Raw genomic sequence first — 15220 nt, 5'->3', positions numbered from 1 at the left:
CTTGACCTTGCTAACATGTGTATCTGGTCAAGCCATTTACACGTTTTCAGTGGCTCCCTAAAGTCTACAGAATGAAATCTGAGCCGATGAGAATGGCATACAAAATTCTAATTTGTTTTTGTTCTTCCCTCGATCCCTACCTGAACATATACAACCTTAGGAGAGGTAGTGAATTGGAAAGGGCAAGGTTGGAGCAACCACAGCTAGTAACTTATTCCAGACTCCCTGTTTTTCATCATTTCCACATTCAACTCCTCTAGTTCTTGTCTATTCAGCCTCTTGAAGGAAATCTGTGACAGCAGGGACCACATCTACCTTGTTCATCTGTATAGCCTTAGTGATTAACACTCTTGGTAGGAGCTCATTAAATATTTATTGATCAAAGTAATAAATGAATGATAACATCTATGTTTCTTTTATCAGCCTAGTCCACCTTGCTACTCTGACCTGGTCTGCAATGGGAACCCAAAGGAATTTCCCTATGTTCCCTCTCTACTCCCTATAATCCGTTTTATACTCCACAGCAAGAATAATCTTTCTGAAATGCAAATGTGTATAAAATCTTTCAATGGCTTCCCAGTGCTCTTAAAATATCTCTAACATGACACACAAAGTAAGGATAACTTAGCAATTTGGTCACTTGCTAGTTATATAATCATAAGGAAGTTTACTAAATCTCACTCAGTCTTGTTTTGTTCATCTAAATGAGAACAATAATTATTATTCCTACTTCACAAGGTTGTTGGGAGAATTAAATAAGGTAATTCATATAAAATGCTTCTCAGTTAAGTAAATGGTAATTCTATGATTATTAGGACCAGAATGATGTAGCCCCTGCCTACCTCGTGCTAGTCTCTCACATTTTCTGGCATCTTTCATCATGCTATTTTCAGATCCTGGAATATGCCATGCTCCTTATTAATTCTAGTTCTCTCTCTGGACCCAATGTAAAGTTTACCTCCTCTAAGAAGCATTTTTTGACACTCCCTGTCTGGCTCAGGTGGCCCTGCACTTGATTCCCACAGCAATCTATATAACACCCTGACATTGGTTATCCACTCCTAGCATAGTGCCTGATTTCACTTACACTGTATGTGGACTCTAAAAAGCAAAATAAACAAACAAACTAGAAACAGACTGATGGTAGAGGGGAAGGGGGCCCAGGGACTGAGTAAAAAAGGTGAAGGGATTAAGAACTACAAATTGGTAGTCACGATAGTCACAGGGAGGCCCTGGCCAGATGGCTTAATGGGTAAAAAGTTGAGCCAGTGCACTAGAGGTCACAGGGATGTAAAGTACACTATTGGGAATATAGCCAATAATATTATAATAACTCTATACTATGCCAAGTGGGCACTTGAAATATTTGGAGAGCCCTTTTGGCTCTCTGAGCAGCATCATGGTGGTTGGCAAGAACAAGCACCTTATGAAAGGCAGCAAAGCCTGACCAGGTGGTGGCACAGTGGATAGAGCATCGGACTGGGATGCAGAGGACCCAGGTTCGAGACTCTGAGGTCACCAGCTTGAGCGTGGGCTCATCTGGTTTGAGCAAAAGCTCACCAGTTTGGACCCAAGGTCTCTGGCTTGAGCAAGGGGTTACTCGGTTTGCTGAAGGCCTGCGGTCAAGGCACATATGAGAAAGCAATCAATGAACAACTAAGGCGTCGCAATGAAAAACTGATAACTGATGCTTCTCATCTCTCTCCCTTCCTGCCTGTCTGTTGTCCCTATCTATCCCTCTCTCTGACTCTCTCTCTGTCTCTGTAAAAAAAGAAGGAAAAGAAAAGAAAGGCAACAAAAAGGGAGCCAAAAAGAAAGTGGTCAATCAATTTTTAAAGGAAAATTGATGTGATATGAAACCTCCAGCTATGTTCAATATAAGAAATATTGGGAAAGCACTAGTCATGATAACTCAAGGAACCAAAATTGCATCTGGTGTTCTCAAGGGTCGTGTTTTTGAAGTGAGCCTAGCTGATCTGTAGACTGATTAATTGCATTTAGAAAATTCAAGTTAGCTGCTGAGAATGTTCAGGGCAACACTGTCTAATTTTGATGGTGTGGCTCTTAAAATGGAGACAAAATATGTTCCATGATCAAAAAGTAGCAGACTATGATTGAAGCTCATATTATGTCAAGACTACCAATGGTTATCTGCTTTATCTATTGCTGTTGGTTTTACTAAGGAATGCAATAATGGATTTGGAAGACCTCTTATGCTCAGCATCAACGGGTCCACCAAATCCAGATGATGATGGAAATCATAATCTAAGAGACGCAGACAAATGACTTGAAAGAAGTAATCAGTAAATTGACTCAAGATAACACTAGAAAAGATATAGAAAAGGTTTACCAGTCTATTTATCTGCCCCACGATGTCTGTGTTAGAAAAGTAAAAATGCGAAAGAAGCCCAAGTTTGAACTGGAAATATTCATGGCACTTTATGGAAGGTAGCATTTCTGGAAAAGCTACTAGGGATGAAACAGGTGCTAAAGTAGAACTAACTGATGGATATGAATCCCCAGTCCAAGAATCTATTTAAATTTCAGGCTTAAAGGTGACAAATACAAAATCTTATTTGTGAAAAAAATAAAAAGAACTAGAGAGAGACCACTTCATAAAGTATATGATTGTCTGACTATTATGCTGTACACCTAAAACTAATACAAAATAATACTGAATATAATTGGTTAGAGCATCATCCTGATACTCAAAAGTTGCAGTTTGATCCCCAGTCAGGGCACAGGCAAGAAGCAACCAATGAGTGCATCTAGGAGTAGAACAATAGATTGATGTTTCATTCTTTCTCTCTAGCTCTCTTTTTTTTTTTTTTTTTTTTAAAGTTTTTAAGAGAGATCACTTTATTTTTTTTATTTTTTTATTTTTTTAAATTTTTTATTTATTCATTTTAGAGAGGAAAGGGAAAGACAGAGAGAGAGAGAGGAGAGAGACAGAGAGAGAGAGAAGGGGGGAGGAGCTGGAAGCATCAACTCCCATATGTGCCTTGACCAGGCAAGCCCAGGGTTTCGAACCGGCAACCTCAGCATTTCCAGGTCGACGCTTTATCCACTGCGCCACCACAGGTCAGGCCTCTCTAGCTCTCTTCCTATCTCTCTCTCTCTCTGTAAAATCAATCAATTCAAACATTTAAAAATAAGCTGTAATTGAAAAATACAATGAAAATAAATAAATATCTGTTCAATCAACTCTAGACTCATCGAGCTTCCTTTTCCATGCTCTTTGGATAGGTTATGTCTTCTTTCTGTTCTAAACAGATCATGACTGCTACATTCATATTTCCTCTCCAAGGGAAACCACCTCACCTACATACAGCTTCTGTTGAAGAGGCAGGCTTAGGTAGCCACAGTTCATGTACAGTTCATCGAGGTACTTTTGACTTAGCTGACTAGACCAGAATTGGCATATGATTCAATGGTGGACAATCCAGAACCTGGCCAGCAACTTACAACATACCTGGCACCAAAAAAGGAATAGGTCAATCAGGTTCCTTCTCACTCTAAAATTCAAGTTAGTAAAAGAAGAGAACATGGCTATAAATGACAATAATGAGACACAATGACATAGCAAAGCCATGAGATAAGCTCAGAGTCATAAGGGTCAAGGCAAGCCATAGCTCTGAGGAAATAGAAACTATGACCTAGAACATCAATACAAACTGAAGATTATGAGTTATATACTATAAATGTCTCAACACTATACTGTATCCCTGAACTAATGTAATATTGAATGTCAAATAAAATTGTTGAGCTAAATGGAGTGAGTTGTCCTTTGCTACCCAAAGGGCCTCACTGATAAACCTTTCTCTGTTTAGGAAAAACACAGGTATCCTTTAAGACTGAATGTCTGGCCCTGGCCGGTTGGCTCAGCGGTAGAGTGTCGGCCTAGCGTGCGGAGGACCCGGGTTCGATTCCCGGCCAGGGCACACAGGAGAAGCGCCCATTTGCTTCTCCACCCCTCCGCCGAGCCTGCCTCTCTGTCTCTCTCTTCCCCTCCCGCAGCCAAGGCTCCATTGGAGCAAAGATGGCCCGGGCGCTGGGGATGGCTCTGTGGCCTCTGCCTCAGGCGCTAGAGTGGCTCTGGTCATGACATGGCGATGCCCAGGATGGGCAGAGCATCGCCCCCTGGTGAGCAGAGCGTGGCCCCCTGGTGGGCAGAGCGTGGCCCCATGGTGGGCGTGCCGGGTGGATCCCGGTCGGGCGCATGCGGGAGTCTGACTGTCTCTCCCTGTTTCCAGTTTCAGAAAAGTGCAAAAAAAAAAAAAAAGACAATGTCTGTCCTCCCCCCTCCTCTGTTCTCTCTCCGGTTAGAGAAGCACTTGTCACATTATCTGTAATTTTTTTTTTTTTTGGTATTTTTCCGAAGTTGGAAACGGGATGCAGTCAGACTCCCGCATGCGCCCCACCGGGATCCACCCTGCACGCCCACCAGGGGGCGATGCTCTGCCCATCTTGGGGCGTCGCTCTGCCGCAATCAGAGCCATTCTAGTGCCTGAGGCAGAGGCCACAGAGCCATCCTCAGCGCCCGGGCAAACTTTGCTCCAATGGAGCCTTGGCTGCGGGAGGGGAAGAGAGAGACAGAGAGGAAGGAGAGGGGGAGGGGTGGAGAAGCAGATGGGTGCCTCTCCTGTGTGCCCTGGGACTCCTGCACGCCAGGCCGACGCTCTACCATTGAGCCAACCGGCCAGGGCCTACCTGTAATTATTGACGTGTCTATCTTGACTGTGTGGATATCAGACTGTGAACCTTGAGAACAGGTTATCTTGTCTGTGTTTCTCAGCTGCAAACTCTGTCTAGAGGCATACTTTGTATATAAAATCGGGTAGTGTTCTAAGTACTTTATATATTTTAATTTTTAAAAAAAAAATTTTTTTTCTCATTTTTCTGAAGCTGGAAACAGGGAGAGACAGTCAGACTCCCGCATGCGCCCGACCGGGATCCACCCGGCACGCCCACCAGGGGCGATGCTCTGCCCACCAGGGGGCGATGCTCTGCCCATCCTGGGCGTCGCCATGTCATGACCAGAGCCACTCTAGCGCCTGAGGCAGAGGCCACAGAGCCATCCCCAGCGCCCGGGCCATCTTTGCTCCAATGGAGCCTAGGCTGCGGGAGGGGAAGAGAGAGACAGAGGGGAAAGCGCGGCGGAGGGGTGGAGAAGCAAATGGGCGCTTCTCCTGTGTGCCCTGGCCGGGAATCGAACCTGGGTCCTCTGCATGCTAGGCCGACGCTCTACCGCTGAGCCAACAGGCCAGGGCCTATATTTTAATTTTTTTAATCCTCGTGAAAGCCCTCTGAACTTAATTTTTTAATTAGCTATTATTTTCCCCATTTCAAAGATAGAAAAAGTGAAGTGCAGAGAAAGCATTGGCTCAAGTGTAAATGAAGAGTAGAGAAGAGATTCAAACCAGGAAGTTCGGCATCAGAGTCCATAAGCTTACCTCCAAAGCAATAAATGTGGCCTTGAACTAAAGGGGAATGTGGACAGTGAATTGTAGTGGATATGAATATTTGAACACTCCTATACAAGGCACAAACCACTTTCACACAAATATGAGGACATTAGACAACCCTCAACCTTTGTGGAAAATTAGAGAGTAGTTTTAGTTCTGAAATAAAAAATAAGTGGAGAGCACTTTTTATATATTTTTGAGTTGGTCAGGTTTCTAGGCTAGTATCTAAAGAATTCTTAGAAAATGTATTAGAAAAGTTTTCATCTGGGCAAAACAATCACATTCTTAGCTATTCTAAAAACTTGAGTCCGTAAAACTGACAATTGAGGGTGTGTCAGGGAGGATGGGTAGAGTGAGCGGTGATTCCACTTTGTACTACTGTTTTGAAAGGAGTCTGGGTTTAGGGAGCTCTTGCAGATGCCTTTCTGGCAGCTTCAACGGGTTCTTTTGAGTTGCTGTGGCAACAGGAAGCCAAGCTCTGGGTCCTGTTTTTTAGTGAGTGATAAGAAGGCAACTAAAGGAAAGCTCTTTGAGGAAACCTAGGGTTATGGGAGGGTGGGATTGTGATGGAGCACAGTCTTTATATATATATATATACATATATATGTATATATATATGTATATATGTGTGTGTATATATATATATGTAGAAGGTAAATCCAGGTGTCTCCTGGCACAATACTCTACTTGAGTAACATTTACCAGGGAAGTGAGTGAGATTTGTGTTTGGGCTGAACTCCTAGTAACATAGCCATATGGCTTTTGCTGGCTATGCCAGCAGGCGGTATATTCCTCCAGACGGTATATTCCTTTTGTAGAACAGCTAATTTGTATAAAGGATTGTACTTTCTTCACTGTCATCTTTAGTCCTTCCCCCAACATCAGCCAAAACTCTTAAGTGAAGACTCAAGGTGCTTCTACATATCCTTCCAGCCTGAATTCCTGCCCAAGATTAAGGATCTTGATGATTTTCCTAAGCCACTTCCCACATCTCTGATTCTCTCCCTAGAGTAGGAGGCTCCAAGGGGACCACAGCTGACTCTGCCAGGCACAGAGGATTGAGTCATCATGCAGGCATCAGAGCTGCTAGCAATAGCTCTGCTGATCTGTATGCAGCTCCAACTCCCTCTTCCAGTTCAGAGTTTTGGAGCTGTCTTGTTCAAAAGTAAAGAACAACACAGATGGCTGGTAACAGTATCCCACAGGGGCCTCTTTTCCCACTGAGACTATCCTGCTAATCCTTTTATAGGAAAAGAGAAAATAAATGATGAATAGAGCAAAAAAAAAAAAAAAAAAAAAAAGAGTATCAGTTTCTGCACTGTTCTTTGGGTCTTGGCAGAAGGCCTCTGAGAACAACTTCTAGCTATTACCCTTTACATTTTCCAAGCATATTCCCCTCCTGGTCCTTCTTTCTCCTCATTCATGTCTTTTTCCTTCTTTCTTCCAATTTTCCAACCCAGTTCCCTATTCTCTATTTATCTTTGAATCCAACAGTATTTTGTTGAAAGACTTCTACGTAACCAGGCAATTTTAATCCATACATATATAAGAAAATCAAATCACTAGAAGCTCAGAGTGGCTTATTTTTTAAAAAAGTATTTCATTTATTGTTTGTTGTTGTTGTTGTTGTTGTTTTATTTTTCTGAAGCTGGAAACGGGGAGAGACAGTCAGACAGACTCCTGCATGCGCCTGACCGGAATCCACCCGGCACGCCCACCAGGGGTGATGCTCTGCCCACCAGGGGGCGATGCTCTGCCCCTCCGGGGCATTGCTCTGCCGCGACCAGAGCCACTCTAGCGCCTGGGGCAGAGGCCAAGGAGCCATCCCCAGCGCCGGGCCATCTTTGCTCCAATGGAGCCTTGGCTGCGGGAGGGGAAGAGAGAGACAGAGAGGAAGGAGTGTGGGGGGTGGAGAAGCAAATGGGCGCTTCTCCTATGTGCCCTGGCCGGGAATCGAACCCGGGTCCCCCACACGCCAGGCCGACGCTCTACCGCTGAGCCAACCGGCCAGGGACTGTTGTTTGTTTTTTTACAGAGACAGAGAGAGAGTCAGAGAGAGGGATAGACAAGGACAGACAGACAGGAAAGGAGAGATGAGAAGCATCAATCATCAGTTTATCATTGTGACACCTTAGTTGTTCATTGATTGCCCTCTCACATATGCCTTGATCGCGGGCCTTCAGCAGACCGAGTAACTCCTTGCCAGCGACCTAGGGTCCAAGCTGGTGAGCTTCGCTCAAACCAGATGAGCCCGCGCTCAAGCTGGCGACCTTGGGGTCTCGAACCTGGATCCTCCACATCTCAGTCCGACGCTCTATCCACTGAGCCACTGCCCAGTCAGGCAGAGTGGCTGATTTTATCAGTCATCTCTTGGGAGTCCCTTTATTTAACTGACATAGCATAATGCTAACAAAATAAAACACAGGCTTTAGAGCCAGAAAAAAAGTGGATTCCAAGCCCTGGTCTAAAAAGTAAATAAACAAATACATAATAAAAAATCCTGCTCTTCCTTTTTTTTTTGTCAGAGACAGAGAGAGAGAGAGACAGAGAGAGAGACAGATAGCGACAGACAGACAGGAAGGGAGAGAGATGAGAAGCATCAATTCTTCATTGCAGGTCTTTAGTTGTTCATTAGTTGTTTTATCATATGTGCCTTGACCAGGGTCTACAGCAGAGTGAGTGATCCCTTGCTCAAGCCAGCAACCTTTGGGCTTAAGCAAGCGACCATGGGGTCATGTCTATGATCCCACACTCAAGCCATCGACCCTGTGCTTAAGCTGGTGAACCCCTGCGCTCAAGCCAGATGAGCCTGCGCTCAAGCTGGAGACCTCAGGGTTTTGAACCTGGGTCCTCTGCATCCCGGTTTGACACTCTATCCATTGCGCCACTGCCTGGTCAGGCTCTGTTCCTCCGTTTACTATGTTATCTTGGGCAGTTTACCGAAACCTCTTTGAGATCCAGGTATGGCATACAATTGTATCAACTTTGCCAGTTGGCTTTATTTATTTATTTATTTAAATATGGAACGCTTCACGAATTTGCGTGTCATCCTTGCGCAGGGGCCATGCTAATCTTCTCTGTATCGTTCCAATTTTAGTATATGTGCTGCTGAAGCGAGCACAGGCTTAATTTAAATTAGAGGTAAAAACCATACTTAGGCCTTGGCCAGTTGGCTCAGTGGTAGAGCGTCGGCCTGGCCTGCAGGAGTCCCGGGTTAGATTCCTGGCCAGGGCACACAGGAGAAGCGCCCACCTGCTTCTCCACCCCTCCCCCTCTCCTTTTTATCTGTCTCTCTCTTCCCCTCTCGCAGCCAAGGCTCCATTGGAGCAAAGATGGCCCGGGTGCTGAGGATGGCTCCATGGCCTCTGCCTCAGGCGCTAGAATGGCTCTGGTTGCAACAGAGCAACACCCCAGATGGGCAGAGAATCGCCCCCTGGTGGGCGTGCCGGGAGGATCCCGGTTGGGTGCATGCGGGAGTCTGACTGCCTCCCCATTTCCAACTTCAAAAAAATACAAAAAAAGGAAAAAACCAAAAACCCCATACTTAAACACGTAATATACATGTCCAGTAAATATTAACTCTTTCCCTTTCCTCCCATCTCCTGCTGTTCTAAGTGCCAGGTTCATGATTTTCTTTTTTTTTTTTTTTTTATTTTAAATTTTTTTTTTTAAGATTTTATTTATTCATTATAGAGAGGGGAGAGAGAGAGAAAGGGGAGGAGCAAGAAGCATCAACTCCCATATGTGCCTTGACCAGGCAAGCCCAGGGTTTTGAACCGGCAACCTCAGCATTTCCAGGTTGACGCTTTATCCACTGCGCCACCACAGGTCAGGCCATGATTTTCAAGAATCTGAAAAAAGTTCCCATTAAAGAAGTTAACACCAATGTTCAGGAGCTGCTGATGCAATTGAGAAAGGCAAGTGAGAAGTGTGTGTGAATGATTTGCAAGACTAAAGGACCAAGACTTTGTAAAAACTAGTATGTAATTATGCTAATGTTGCTTTTCACCAATTTAGAAATTCTTGGTGAAGATTACTGTTTTCCTCATGTTGCTGCTGCGCATGGTTGATACTAATTTATTTTCCTTGGAAGATAAGATACAGGGTTGCTGATTGACAGTGTGACTTTAGGTAAGTTATTAATTATCCTTCTGTGGGTTTCACTGAAAGAAAGGATCACTGTTTCTCTTCACTCCAGGAAAGGAGGATTGGTTGAATTTGTGTAAACTCCAAGAGAAAAGTTAAGTATGGTTTGGTATCATCTTTGGCACGAAGAACACCAGAAGTACTTGTACAATCAGCTCAAATGCCACTGTTCAATTTAAGTGATTACTAAAGACTCGCCTGACACAAGGCTGTGGTTTGACGTGGTTCCTTTGTTCCAGATAATAAACATGTATAATGACAATTATACTATAATGTGTTTTGCTCTAGTTGAAACAAGAAGGAGGCTGATGACGAAGCTAGGACACTGTACCTCATTCTCTCTGACCAGGCTCTCTCTCTGACAACATGTTTTTCCTGTTTCTCTTTATAACTGGTAATTAGGTTCTCAGCTGAGCTGTCAGGAATCTTGACAGGTTTCACAGGCAGTCACCATCTGACAATTTACAACTCAGGCTTCTCACAGCTGGCATGTTCCCTCCTCCCAGGAAACCAAATTTTCTCAACCCTAAACTCCTCCTGTTACTCAGTCTGATCTGAGAAGAAAGCTAGCTTTTTCAGTGCATTATCCAATTCCAATGCAGACTATTGGGTCCAGTGTTAGTGATGGAAAAACTTCTGTATTCAGGTATGTCTTCAGCCCTAAGGGCTGACTCTATGAAGAGGGAGTCATCGAAAACAGAAATAGCATGGTAGTATGGGAATGTAACATAACCTTTCAAAGAGATAGTTAACAAAGTTGCTTTTTTGGTTGTTCTTTAAAAACTCAACCCCTGTACAGCCAAAGGATTGAAAGCAGGGACTCAAACAGATATTTGTAGACATATGTTCACAGTAGCATTATTAACAATAGCCAAAAGGTGTAGGCAACCCAAATGTCCACTGACAGACGAATGGGTAAACAAAATGTGATGTATACATACAATGAATATTATTGAGCTTTAAAAATGATTGAAATTGTGCCCAACCTGAGGTAGTGCAGAGGGTAAAGCATTGACCTGGAACACTGAGGTTGCCAGTTCGAAACCCTGGGCTTGCCTGGTGAAGGCACATATGGAAGTTGATATTTCCTGCCCCTCCCTCTTCTCTCTCTTTCTAAAAATGAATTAAAAAATAAAGATAAAAGTGAATGAAATTTTGAAACAGGCTATATCATGGATCAATCTTGAAGACACTATGTTAAGTGAAATAAACCAGTCACAAAAGGACACAAAAAGACAAATACTATGTGATTCCATTTTTACAGAGACAGAAAGTAATACAGTGGTTACCAGGGGCTATGAGAATGTCAGGCATAGAATAAGGGGGCTGTTGTTTAATAGGTACAGTTTCGGTTTTGGAAGATAAACAAGGGTCTGGTTCTCTGTCACTTAAAATCCCAAAACGCAGAACTGTTTATTTGTTGGCCCTTCCCACTTGGCTGTGATCTCAAGAATAGGAATAGTATCTTATTTCTCTATCCACAGAATCTAGCATAATGCACATAATTGACATTCAATAAGTTTTTGCAATCTATCAATTTAATTATCACATAAACATTTGTTGTGTCATCCATGTGACAGAAATTGGTTTAAGATTGGGAGATGAAAATAAGAATGAATGAATAAAAGCTGTTAGCCTGGAGGCCCTGGCCGGTTGGCTCAGCGGTAGAGCGTCGGCCTGGCGTGCGGGGGACCCGGGTTCGATTCCCGGCCAGGGCACATAGGAGAAGCGCCCATTTGCTTCTCCACCCCCACCCCCTCCTTCCTCTCTGTCTCTCTCTTCCCCTCCCGCAGCCAAGGCTCCATTGGAGCAAAGATAGCCCGGGCGCTGGGGATGGCTCCTTGGCCTCTGCCCCAGGCGCTAGAGTGGCTCTGGTCGCGGCAGAGCGATGCCCCGGAGGGGCAGAGCATCTCCCCCTGGTGGGCAGAGCGTCGCCCCTGGTAGGCGTGCCGGGTGGATCCCGGTCCCGCGCATGCGGGAGTCTGTTTGTCTCTCCCTGTTTCCAGCTTCAGAAAAAAAAAAAAAAAAAAAAAAGCTGTTAGCCTGGAGTGTATGGAGGAATAATAATTGCAAAGGTTAGTATGATAAAGAACTCCAGGAAAAGATGCACACACATGCTCGAGTTTCTAGGAAGTTACTGTGACCCTGGCACTATGTGCCTGGCTGATGTGCATTTTCTGGGTTCCTGCACACGTTAGAAAAATTTCAGGATTGTTTAAGGTTCTAAGAATGTCTGGAAAGTACCTGTTCCCAAAGTGATATACACTGCACCTCATCCTGCCATCTGAGCCATGTGTTTTCTGCTGTGCTTCTCTGTGTTGCTTGTGTCTCAAAAATATATTCTGTGAAAGAAGTATGCCCTGCCCTTTTCAGAGCTATGATGAAAATCAAAGGAGGTCTTAGATATGAAACTTTGTAGCCAGATTATAGTTGCTTTCTTTTACTTGACCACAGCAGGTGCTAATATAACCTACTCTAGCTAGCACCCCCACAAAACGATATTATTTTATCTCACTAGTAGTTCTATTCTATTGTAGTGAACATCTGTTGTTTTTGTCTGTTCAGAATTTCTCCCTCTTCTTCTGACAAAAAGTACCTTACATTCCTTTGGGGAACTCCTCTCCACCATTCTGTGTAGTTCTCATGTAGCTGTTACTCTAAGCCTCTTGCCACAGGGTAAAACACAATCTCAGCTAGGGCATTTAAAATGTATCATCCTTTGGCCCTGGTCAAAGCACTTCTTGATACACAAAGGTTACGAGTTCAATCCCCAGTCAGGGCACATACAAGAATCAATCAATGATTGTGTAAATAAGTGGAACAACAAATAGATGTTTCTCTCTCTCAATCAATAAATTTTTAAAAAGAATTTCAAAATGTCTCATCCCTTGGTCAAGCAACTAGCCCACAGAAGGGCATATGACACACAGCCCAAGCTGGGCCAGTCAGAGCTTTTCCTTTGGATTTTATGTATTGTTATGTGGGAGTCAGAAGTTTTTTCTTTGCCTTTGGGGTCAATAAACTGAGATGATGAAAATCTAGACTTCTGGGCCTGACCTGTGGTGGTGCAGTGGATAAAGCATCGACCTGGAAATGCTGAGGTTGCCGGTTTGAAACCCTGGGCTTGCCTGGTCAAGGTACATATGGGAGTTGATGCTTCCAGCTCCTCCCCCCTGTCTCTCTCTCTTCTCTCTTCTCTCTCCCTCTCTCTCTCCTCTCTAAAAAAATGAATAAATAAAATAAAATAATTAAAAAAAAACTAAGCCTTAGGCTATGTTGGGCAGATAAAATATATTAAGAAAATCTAGACTTCTGTGGCTGTTCCTCCCACTCTACATTGTCCCCCCTACCCCAGTCTAGCCTCCTTCTGCTGCATGAAATAAACTTCTAAAATGGAATTTCTCCTCAGGATGTTCTATGTGAAGCCTGTTCAAACCTATCATGGAAATATGTCTGTAAGCCCCAAATTCTGATCTGCTCACCCTCACAAAGTCCCAAATGCCTTCAATTTCTATATTTATAATGTTGTAACATTTCTGTGTTGAGAAATTTATGAAGAGGATGTATAAAGGATGCATTTCATGTTAACTACTTATATAATGCTATTTGATAACTAGAATAGACCTCTGTCCCCAGTTCAGAGTTTTGGGCAGCAGGTGGAAGAGAGCTGGTTATATATATAGGAAAGGTCACATAGCAGGCAAGCTTAAGTGGTTGTATAAACTTGAACTTTGGGACAAGGGGTCCTATCACTAGTGGTCATAATACAACATATAAGTAAAGGAAGTATCCGGTTAAGGGCAATATTAAAAATTTCCCTGATTCATTTCTTGACTTTATTTATTGATTTTAGAGAGAGGAGAGAGAGAGAAAGGCAGGGGGCGGGGAGGAGCAAGAAGCATCAACTCATAGCTGCTTCTTATATGTGCCTTGACCAAGCAAGCATGGAATTTTGAACTGGTGAATTCAGCAAGTCACCTCATCTACTTATTACCTTATCCAGGTTGATGCCTTATTCACTGAACCACCACAGGTCACGCACATGTTATCTTATTTAATCCTCATACATATCATCTGAGTAAGGTAATGTTAATCTCATTATACTGCTAGGGAAAGAAACACTCAGCCTAGTTATGAAACTGACACAAAGTAACTTTGTTACTAACACTAGTAAGAGATACAAGTGGGACTTCATAGTCAATTTTTAAAAAAAATTTAGGGAGAGAAGAAGTGGGGGAGAGAGAGAGAGAGAAGGAACAATTTGTTGTTCAACCCATCTAAGTATTCATTGCTCGATTCCCAAGGAACAAACCCACAACCTGGGCATATCAGGATGGTGCTCTCACCAGGGAACAAACCCACAACCTGGGCATATCAGGATGGTGCTCCAACCAACTGAGCTACCTGGACAGGGCCAGTCAATGTTTTTAACTATTGCTGTCCTACCTTCATATCCACTGCTTGACTTCTTCAAGGTTGGATGTTTTTAGACTCTGATGCAGCTGCTTTAACTTATTCATGGCTTACTGCAGATGCTTATCTGATAGATACCTGAGACTGAAAGGTTTTCAGGTCAGGACTTTCTTGAACTGAATTGTATCCTACCATTCTTAGGGTGCCTTGGCCTAACATTTATCTATTCCTGTGGGTTAAAATGGAAGACTCTGCTGCCTCCACATGCAATGCATTTTTATTTTATTTATTTATTTATTTATTTATTTTTTTACAGAGACAGAGAGAGAGTCAGAGAGAGGGATAGACAGGGACAGACAGACAGGAACGGAGAGATGAGAAGCATCATTAGTTTTTCGTTGCGCATTGTGACACCTTAGTTGTTCATTGATTGCTTTCTCATATATGCCTTGACCGTGGGCCTTCAGCAGACCAAGTAACCCCTCGCTTGAGCCAGGAACCTTGGGTCCAAGCTGGTGAGCTTTTTGCTCAAACCAGATGAGCCCGCGCTCAAGCTGGCGACCTCGGGGTCTCGAACCTGGGTCCTCAGCATCCCAGTCTGATGCTTTATCCACTGCGCCACTGCCTGGTCAGACTGCAATGCATTTTTAAAAGATTGTTATTTTGAAAACAAATCCAATATATGGGAGTGAAGAGCTCAAGAAACAATTCTACATAATGAGCTTTAGTTTCCAGCCTGTGAAGCCATGTTTATGTATCAGGCAGCTTCTGTAAACATGCCAGAATGAGGTTTGACAGTGAGACTGTAATCTATCCTAGATAGTTGGTCCTGGGACCTAAATACAAAATCTATAGATGCACTGATAACAGCCCAGAATGAACTGATGGCACTCTGAGTAAAGTATGTATTTATTGCCTGACCAGGCAGTGGTGCAGTGGATAGAGCATTGAACTGGGACGCGGAAGATCCAGGTTCAAAACCCTGAGGTCGCTGGTTTGAGTGCAGGCTCATCTGGTTTGAGCACAGCTCACCAGCTTGAAACCAAGGTCGCTGGCTTGAGCAAGGGATCATTCAGTCTGCTGTAGTCCGCTGGTCAAGGCACATATGAGAAAGCAATCAATGAACAACTAAGGTGCCGCAACAAAGAATGGATGCTTCTCATCTCTCTCCCTTCCTGTCTGTCTGTCCCTATCTG

At 43.6% G+C, this 15220-nt stretch overlaps 1 non-coding gene and 1 pseudogene across 1 annotated transcript; one reads left to right on the top strand and one right to left on the bottom strand.

Annotated features, from left to right (window-relative positions):
* The first annotated feature begins 1399 nt into the window (after positions 1-1399).
* Positions 1400-2540, top strand: LOC136323518 (small ribosomal subunit protein eS1-like; annotated as a pseudogene).
* A 5939-nt stretch (positions 2541-8479) lies between these two features.
* LOC136327854 (U6 spliceosomal RNA) lies at positions 8480-8586 on the bottom strand. Its single transcript, XR_010729915.1, has one exon. It is a non-coding gene; the product is annotated as a U6 spliceosomal RNA (small nuclear RNA).
* Positions 8587-15220: the final 6634 nt, after the last annotated feature.

The sequence above is a fragment of the Saccopteryx bilineata genome, chromosome 2, assembly GCF_036850765.1.
Source record: "Saccopteryx bilineata isolate mSacBil1 chromosome 2, mSacBil1_pri_phased_curated, whole genome shotgun sequence".
NCBI lineage: Eukaryota > Metazoa > Chordata > Mammalia > Chiroptera > Emballonuridae > Saccopteryx > Saccopteryx bilineata.
The sequence above is the reverse complement of the archived record's forward strand: the minus strand, read 5'-3'. Positions and strand labels throughout refer to the sequence as shown.